Here is a 10000-nt window from a genome sequence, read left to right on the forward strand (position 1 = left end):
CTCTCTCTCTCTCTCTCTCTCCTCTCTCTCTCTCTCGTCTACAGCCTCTCTCTCTCAGTCTCTCTCTCTTTCCTTGCCTTCAGCCTCATTCTCTCTCTCTCTCTCTCTCCTTGCCTACAGCTCTCTCTCTCTCTCTCTCTCTCTCTCTCTCTCTCTCTCTCTGCCTACAGCCTCATTCTCTCTCTCCCTCTCTCCTTGCCTATAGCTCTCTCTCTCTCTCTCTCTCTCTCTCTCTCTCTCTCTCCCTTGCCTACAGCCTCTCTATATTTATCTCTCTCTCTCCTTGCCTACAGCCTCTCTCTATCTCTCTCTCTCTCCTTGCCTACAGCCTCTCTACATTCATCTCTCTCTCTCCTTGCCTACAGCCTCTCTCTATCTCAATCTCTCCTTGCCTACAGCCTATATTTATCTCTCTCTCTCTCTCCTTGCCTACAGCCTCTCTCTACCTCAATCTCTCCTTGCCTACAGCCTATATTTATCTCTGTCTCTCTCTCCTTGCCTACAGCCTCTCTCTATCTTTTTCTCTCCTTGCCTACAGCCTCTCTATATTTATCTCTCTCTCTCCTTGCCTACAGCCTCTGTCTCTCTCTCTCTCTTTGATCTACGAGCAAGCTTCCGAGTTTTAAAAAACAACCCCGACAATAGAAAACACATTAACGACAACTGGGGCCGAAACAAAGGCAGAAAAAGAAGAGGAAGAAGAAGAAGAAAAAGAAGAAGAATCTCCTCCTCCCTCATCACAACGTCCATGAATGGTCTCTCTCATGGATCGTGTTCCGTAATGAAGAGGCAATAGGTAGACTCGTTAAGGGAGCGCGCAGGATGCCCTCCGGAAGGGGAAAGGGAAAGTGGATGATATTCTTCTGTTTATTAACTGCAGGATTTAGGAAGTTAATGGCTTTGAAGGGGAGTCGACCTTAAATATAATGGGAAACCTTGCTCACTTTTACTGCCTCGCGTCTCTCTTCTCTCTCTCTCTCCTCTCTCTCTCTCTCTCTCTCTCTCTCTCAGGATTGGATTCTCTTTTGTCCTTGCTGCATGCCCCCTTCCTTTTACTGCCTCCTCTCTCTCTCTTTCCCTCTCTCTCTTTGACGATTCACTTGTGTCCCTACTGCATGCTTCCTTCTCTCTCTCTCTCTCTCTCTCTCTCTCTCTCTCTCTCTCTCTCTCTCATAGCAATTCCTGCAATATATGCTTGACTGAGTAGTTATGTCACTCGCAAGCTTATTTGCACGTATAAATATGTATGTCTTGACCTGGATGTATATATATATCGCCTGTTTGACTGTAGTGAATAATTCAGAAACATTTTCGAGAGATCGTAGACTCTTCTGTGCGAATATAGTATTATCCTCACTGAGGTTGAAATAAATACTCGGTTCATTTCATTCTTGAAGTGAAAGTATATTTTGTTGAGCAATGGTACATTTTGGTGGTCGTCATTTTAATCTTGCTGTCGAACCGCTTCAGTTTCTTCCTTTTCGATGGCTTGAGCGCTGAGTGGCTGAAAGTGCCTCAGCACTTGGTTTTATAGCCCCAGTTTCAATAAATCATGTGAATAATTCTGCCGTGAAAGCAGATGTATCGTTAAGCAAGGAAAATTGGTATCTTGTTGTGTGATATGGCTGCAAATCATGCGCCGACAAAGGCTTGGACGCATCAATATCTGTTACATACTGCGATTATTTACTCCTTGTATGCTATATTGCGTGTTCTGGTCTGTACTTTTTGTAATCTTTTAGATGAATATTTCAAGTAGGAGGTTCTTTTGTTGAAGGAAATTTAAGATTTATATCTCTTGAATCAAGCAGTCTTAAGCTACAGCTGGGAAATGTGCTAAGCAGTTGTTTACAAAGTGGAAAACATCGCTATCATAATATCTGCGTCCTAGCCCAAGTGTTATAATGTGGTTGTTGTTGTTGCAGCTGTTGATAGTTTCGTTGTTATGTTTGCTGCTGTTATTATAATTCTTATAATTATTATTATAATTAAGCCTAGAAAGACATCTTAACATACGAATTTCACGTGGGTGGGACTCATTATTATTATTATTATTATTATTATTATTATTATTATTATTATTAATTATTATTATTATTATTATTATTGCCTTTAGAATAAATTTCAATTCTTGCTTACTTTTGAAATTTCTGCATCACAGGGGATGTGCCTTTTCTAATAAGATATTATTATAATTATTATTATTATTATTATTATTATTATTATTATTATTATTATTATTATTATTATTATTATTTATTATTGTTCTAAAGAACATATATATAATCTCGTGATAGAGTTTTTGATTATTATTATTATTATTATTATTATTATTATTATTATTATTATTATTATTATTATTATTATTATTTCATTTAAGAATGTTATACATAGTATATATATATATATATATATATATATATATATATATATATATATATACGTATATATATAATATATATAGATATATATATATATAGTATATAGAATAGTGATATATATATATATATATATGTGTGTGTGTGTGTGTGTGTGGTGTGTTTGTTATTTATTAATTTTATTTAATAATCACACAAAAGTGTTCCTTTCTAACAAGATTTCCATCTTTTTTTCTTCTGTACAGAAGATGGCGGGAACGCCACGTAAGAAGCTGGACGCCATTCTCCTGGTGTTGGGGCTGCTGTCAGTCTCTCTGGCGTCAGCCGCTGACACGACAACCACCGAAATCTCCCCCACTCCTGCCGAATCGGCTGACACGACCGAACCGCTGAACACAACCTTCGACGTCCCTGCCGCTGAGGTCGGCGTAGTAGAAGTTTCCTCGCAACAACCCGAGATTTCTGAAGACAGTTCTACTGGACAGATCGCCGCGGCCATTGAAAGCGCGCCTCGAGATGGAACGTCGGTAGAGAACGCTACCGGTAAACAAGAGACCGGGATTGACGAGACCGCTCCCAGTAAACAGACGGAGCCACTGACCACAGAGGACACTCCTCCCAGTGAAAAAGAGGACCCAGTTGACAGCGATGTCACCGCGGTTGATGGTCCTCAGGATCAAACAACGACCGAGGCTTCTGCAGATGATGTCAAGAGCGATGTGTACACGGACCACAGAGACATCAGAATCGCTGAGGAGAAGGCTAAAGAGAAGGAACTCGTTAACAACATAGATGAAGCTGCGAGGAATGGTAAGTGAAATTGACTTTTTGTCACTATATATATATATATATGATATATAAATATATATATATATATATATATATAAGGTGATATATAGATATATATATATATATATATATATATATAAGATAAAAGGCCCATAAAACCACTATTTTAACGATGCAACCAATAATATTTCGAGCATAGAAGGAAGTGTTGGGAAATATATGGTTGCATCATTAAAATAGTGTATTATGGGCCTTTTATCTTCATATTATACTGCTGTATTACAGTAAAAAGACATTTATAATAGATATACATATATACATACATACTATATATATATATATATATATGTATATGTATTATATACATATATATAGTGTATATATATATATATACTATATATATATTATTATATATATCGTATTGGTTTTTATGTGAATTTTTTTAACAATAGTCTATACGCCCGTGACCATTTTACATTCACAAATGTTAGGCCAGCTTAAAAGCACTTATTATTTAATTATATATTTCCTTTTGGGCATAAGTTATTCCCAAAGTTATGGTGAATTCTATATATAAAGATTATTTGTTGCTTAATAAATGTGGCTTTTGTGTGTATATATGTGTATGTTCATATATACATGTGCATATATATATGTATGTATTTTTTTATATTTTAATGTGAAAATTCAGACCCAATATATATCATTTTCCTTTTCAATTCAGGTCAGCCTCTGACTCTCGCTCTCCGCCAGCTTGAATGACCTTAGGCATTAACGAGGCTAATTATTGGTTTCCTATATTAAACTTCAGTTTAAAAAAAAAAAGAAGAAAAACTTGAATGGAAATTGTTCGCTCTAGCTATCTGGCGCAAATATCGAACGAGTGTTACCGGACGCGAGGTTTATCTGACAGCTGGGACGATTCCATTTGCTTTTATTTGTCTTTTAATGACACCTCAGTCTGGAAAGTTAATGATATAATAATAACAATAATTAGCGTCTTGCTGTTCTCGGTTTTTGACGATAATCTTCGTGAACATAATCGTTATTAGCAGCTGGCGTTGCATGTCATGTGGTTTGCAATTCGCGCTATTTACCATAATGATCTCCGTGCATAATTATAATATGCAATTATGTTGCTATTGCATATTACGTCGCTCGCCTCCGGACTTGGTAACTTCGATATTATCAAGAATAGAACAAAATAATTTTTTATACAATATAGGTCTTTGCTCTTGGTGATAGACGTTCACCCTCGACGTGGTTCGGAAGTCACGTCAAGCCGTTGGTCCTGTTGCTGAATAACCGCTGGTTCCATGCAACGTAAGAACACCATACCGACAATATAGGTGTCTGATTGTCGAACGAAAGCTCCATAGCGCCACGATGAATCTGCAACGTTTCCTTTACGAGGGTAAAAGTGATAAAATAATTGCTCTCCGATCCAGCAAAAGCTACGGGTTATTTTAGAAGAATTTTTTTTTAATGATTCTCGAAATGCATGTTGGATATCATTATTCCTAAATATTTGAAAGACTCACCTTCACTAATGATTATTACGTATTTCTCCATATAATGTTCTTTCTCAGGAAATTCCTGAGTATTTTTATTATTCGCTTTTACTCGATGTTTTTCTCTGTTAATTGATTATCCCTGTTTTCACTTACCGAGGAAATAAGCTTTTCATTTTGCCATTTGAAGGTTCTGTTTTTTGAATTTGTAATTCGGTTAAATTTTTTACTTTTTTCAAAATATATTCACTGTGCGATGGTTGTATTCTGATACCTTCATTTCCATGTTTCAAATTGCGTGAAATACTTTTTCATCTGGAATTCTGGACTGGGGCTTAACTATCTCAGTGTAGTGAGAAATGAATTTGTATTTTTGCGTGAATATACAAATATTTTTGTATTTATTTATTTTTGTGAGTTTGTATTTTCTCGGCGTTTTTGTTTCGTCTGATTTCCTGCTTTGAAGTAATTCTTGAGAGTCAATATAATGCATTCCATTTCACAAGTAAGTTTGTATCGTTTTGAACGTTATGTTCTAGAGACAGTTGTTATTTTTCCGTGAATATCACCAGACACCGGAAATGTACGTGTCATAGACCTAGATTAGTTCTCAAACTCGAAATTGTTTAGGTCTGTTCAAGGCATTTCAAGATACAAGGACTGATATTGGTTTTAAACATACACTCGTCATAATAGTTTTAAATACTGCTGTCTTTTTAAAAAATGTGAAAGTTAATGTCTCTCTCTCTCTCTCTCTCTCTCTCTCTCTCTCTCTCCTCTCTCTCTCTCTCTCTCTCTGATCTAAATTATTGGGAGCCAATTCAAATTCAGTCTGTAGGAGTAACAATATGACTCTAAATATTATAGTTTTTAGAAACACGCAAACTTCTGATATTTACGAGAACTGCTGCCTCTCTTGTCATTTGTAATTCTATCACCAGACGGAAGGCATTGCTTATTTTTTGTTTTATTTTATTTTATCTTATTTTTTCGTCTGATTCTCGCGTGTTTTTCCAATGCTCTCCTGCGAGGACCCGAGAGCACTGTACATATATTAGCATAATTAGCTGTAATGGCAGTTTTTACCTTGAGCTTATTGCATCGGGAGTGGGTTCTTTGTGCCAGCCTTTATTTTGAAGATTCTCTCTCTCTCTCTCTCTCTCTCTCTCTCTCTCTCTCTCTCTCTCTCTCTCTCTCACTGGGAACTGATCTCGATGCGTGAGTAATCTCTCTCTCTCTCTCTCTCTCTCTCACTGGACGCTCTCCCAAGGGAATTGCAAGTGAGGTGAATCTCTCTCTCTCTCTGATAAGTCTTTAAGACATCCTAATCCTTGTAACTCTCTCTCTCTCTCTCTCTCTCTCTCTCTCTCTCTCTCTCTCTCTTGACGCCCGCCCAAGGGAATTGCAAGTGAGTGAGGTGAATCTCTCTCTCTCTCTCTCTCTCTCTCTCTCTCTCTCTGATAAATCTTTGAGACATCCTAATCCTTGTAACTCTCTCTTTCTCTCTCTCTCTCTCTCTCACACACGCACACACACACGCACGCGCGCACGCACACACACACACACACACAACACACACACACACACACTCTCTCTCTCTCTCTCTCTCTCACAGTTATTCGGTTAGAATCAAGGAAAAATTACAGTCGCTTATTATTCATGTTTTGAGGAAATTGTAGGTGTCCCGTCTTGTGTTGCGTTATTATCCATCTGGCAACCTGTAATTAGTTTTTGCAGACGTGATGACCTAGCCATTATACCTAAGGGGAAAGGGATCACCCTTTTTGTCGCCTTTGACAAAGTGACAAATCGGAAGGATTATATGTATGGCTGGGGATGCTCTGTCAAAAGATAAATAAGTGACGAGTGGATTGTTCAGAGAAATATATTGTTCGATTGTCTCTGATCAACAGGCTAAACTAGGAGTTAGTTTTTGGAGACGAGTCAACTTGGGGAATTCATTTTTTCATTCTAGATCATTTGAGAATATCTAGGACATTGGATCTTCTCAAAAGATAAAGACGAATGAAAAAGATGAATTTCCTTTGTCTCTTGTGTAATTTAGATGCTGTTTGTTATGTAAGTATGGTGCGTCATTTACATAATACAAAAGGATGATATGATGTATTTGAATATGAATAGATAAATGAATGTCTATCTGTAATTATAAATTTGCTTCTGTTAACAAATTTCATTTCTACGTTTATTTTTTATTTTTTTTATTTTCTTCTTCTTATGTTAAGTATTATTTTGGGCCACTCATTGATTCAATCTCCTGGTTAAAGCTTTCTTTAATATTATCTAAAATTCATTTGTCTTTAATGATATTTAAGTTCATGTGCTCTCTCTCTTTCTGTCTGTATATATATATATATATATATATATATATATATATAAGATATATATATATATATATATATATATATATATATATATATATCATTCGAGCTACAAAATGTACTTTAATATCTATTCCGCTCTATTTACCTTCGGAATTGATTATTTCATTATATGTACCGAGGGGAATTTTTAGTTGATTTAATAATTTTCGTAACCCCCATGAACTGTGGTTCGATCCCTGGGCTACGGGAAATTATTATCAACTAAAAAATTCCCCCTCGCGTTACATATATGTAATAGATAGATTGATTAATAGATGGAGTATATACATATATATAAATCTGTGTGTGGACATTGATTGTGTGTGTGTGTGTTTTATTTTTTTAACGTTCCCTTCATGATTTGCTTTGTCACTCTGGCAGTATTTCACCGAGAGCTGATAAATAAACACATATGCATTCGTATATATATATATTGAGGTTGATGGCCCAACGATATGAATGACGTTTGACAGACGGCCTGTTTGTAGCATTTGTTCGTATTTGGGTTTTTTTTATTTTCGCGTTGATTCAGCACGGCAAAAAAAAAATCGTAATGCAATTAACGGATCTAAGTGGATGGACAGACTGCAGTCGTCCAACAATGCTGCTTTGTTTCTTTTTATTGCTAAACAAGGCGTGATCCGACCTCCAGCTTACACGGGACGCGTGCAAAATTTTCCTCTCATGCATAAGTTGTAAGCATCATATTCCTAACTTTGAACGTAAATTAAAACGCGCTAAAATTTACGGTCAAATAGAACGTTGTTTCACCAACGAAAATTAGAATTAATACTGTATATTTTATTAGAAATATTCGTTCTGTACTGTTTAGCATGCGTATTATTCATTTTTTACATTTTCATTCTAATAATTAAAGCATAAACATCCTATCCTAAAATTCCTGTATCTTTAACTCAACGTGAAACACCTTTTTCAGACCATTTTTAAGGCTTTACTACCCCCTCCCCCCCCACAACAACAGCAAAGTAGTTCGTAGGCTTACGCCCCGAGTAAGCGAAAATGGCATCCTTATGTAGCCTTGGGCATCGACATACCCTCATCCGTTAAAGTTGTCAGAATTAGGAGTAGCAGAGAAAGACAAATTCCGCGAAGCTTTGTAATACATCGTTTTAATTATGATTCTTTGAAGAGCGTGTCAATGCTCAGTTTATATTTTTATTTTTATTCTCGTAAGAGATCCGAGACCCTCTTTGATGGTTAAAACAACAGTTGTCCGGGAGATGACAATGAAACTGATATTTATACTTGGAAGTGCTTGTATACAAGGAGCGTTCTCTTCACGCACACACACGCACACACACACAATGATTTGACCTTTCATCTCTGTGGCTCTTTGTTGATCTATTTGAGCATTAGTTGAACAATGCTCAGATCATTCTCTCTCTCTCTCTCTCTCTCTCTCCATTACACACACACACACACACACACACACACACACACACACACACACACACACACATATATATATATATATACTATATATATATACTATATATATATATATATATATATATATATATATATATATATATCTTAAATCCACGGTAGAAAGGTAAGTGAAATAGGGACTTGGAACAAGTATACTTTCGTGGCATATTCTACATTTTCAAGTGAGTGTGTGTGTGTTCATACGTGCATATGCATAATTCCAAAAAGGCCCATAAAACACTAAGGACACAATGCAGCCATATTTTAGACCTCTGAATCCCTGCTCACCAATATGTATGTATATATATATATGTTACATACATACATACATACATAAACACGTTTAGTCTTCCCCCATTATGCCAACACCCAGGTCAAGTCTATTCCTTACTCTCATCAATAGACTTCGCCCGACCATTCTTCATGTGATGTCGTCACCAATCTGAAACTGCATCTTTGCCCCAATTCTGTGTGGAACCGAATCCTCTGTTTTCCCTTCTTTGTTCTCATCGACTACACAGATCAAAAAATGATTGTGCGACTTGTTCTCGTCAGAGGGTGACTCAGAGGCTCTGTGTGTGTGTGTCTCTCTTTCTCTGTCTCTGTGTCTGTGTCTCTCTCTTGTTGTCAAACCGAGCGGACGGTGTTGAATAAAAGAGTTTTCCAGTACGATTGACCTTCTCTGCTTTTGTCCCGTTGTTGGGGTATAATGGAAAAGCTTTTCTAAGCGGCCTTTTTTGTTTTTTGTTTTTTGTTTATCTCTGTTAACAAGAGAGTCGTTTGAATCGCACGAAATGTTTTTATCCCTCAGCACCTGGTACTTTATTCATATATCATCAGTGATGTCTATCTGGCGGTCCTTCTTTGTTGAAAAGTAATGATTATCAATTTTCAACTATTCATATATCATCAGTGATGCCTATTTGGAGGTCCTTCTTTGTTGAAAAGCAATTATTATCAATTTTCAACAGTGTTGCCTACCGGGAATCTTTTCAACCACGGCCCGTTGTGGCCTGTGTTGTTGGCACCCATAGGGATGCCAGACGCAAGATCATGGCTAACTTGAACCTTAGAATCAAATACGAACTACTGGGGCTAGAGGGCTGCAATTTTGGCATATATGATGACCGGGGGGGGGGGGGGTGGCACGTACCAATTTGCAGCCCTCTAGCCTCAGTAGTTTTTTCAGACCCGAGGGGGGATAGTAAAGTACGGACGGTCAGGCAGATATCCATGTCTATAATAAGTTTCTTTTACAAAAAACTAAAAAAAAAAAAAAAAAAAAATCCAGCAGAAAAAGGCTTCAATGTTAATTGAGTGGTACTTCAGCTTTCCCTTCAAAGGTTAAAGTTCTCGTGTTTCTAATCAATAAAGGTCAATGAAACAATTATAACTTTGAAAAAAGTTCGTCCTACTTTCTCTGTGGGTGTGGTTAGAAATTCATTATCAAAACCATTGTCAGTAGTCTTTTATATATTTTCAATTACTCTGG

The 10000-nt window shown here is 36.7% G+C and overlaps 1 protein-coding gene across 7 annotated transcripts in view; it reads left to right on the forward strand.

The window, feature by feature from the left end:
• LOC135210252 (balbiani ring protein 3-like) overlaps positions 1-10000 on the forward strand; it is a 524789-nt gene that overhangs the window by 316917 nt on the left and 197872 nt on the right. For all 7 annotated transcript variants that reach the window (XM_064243101.1, XM_064243100.1, XM_064243103.1 and 4 more), the window contains one exon: positions 2624-3188. The gene's annotated coding sequence lies outside the window, so the exon portion shown is untranslated. The remainder of the gene's footprint in view (positions 1-2623; positions 3189-10000) is intronic.

Source organism: Macrobrachium nipponense, chromosome 39 (genome assembly GCF_015104395.2).
Source record: "Macrobrachium nipponense isolate FS-2020 chromosome 39, ASM1510439v2, whole genome shotgun sequence".
Taxonomy (NCBI): Eukaryota; Metazoa; Arthropoda; class Malacostraca; order Decapoda; family Palaemonidae; genus Macrobrachium; species Macrobrachium nipponense.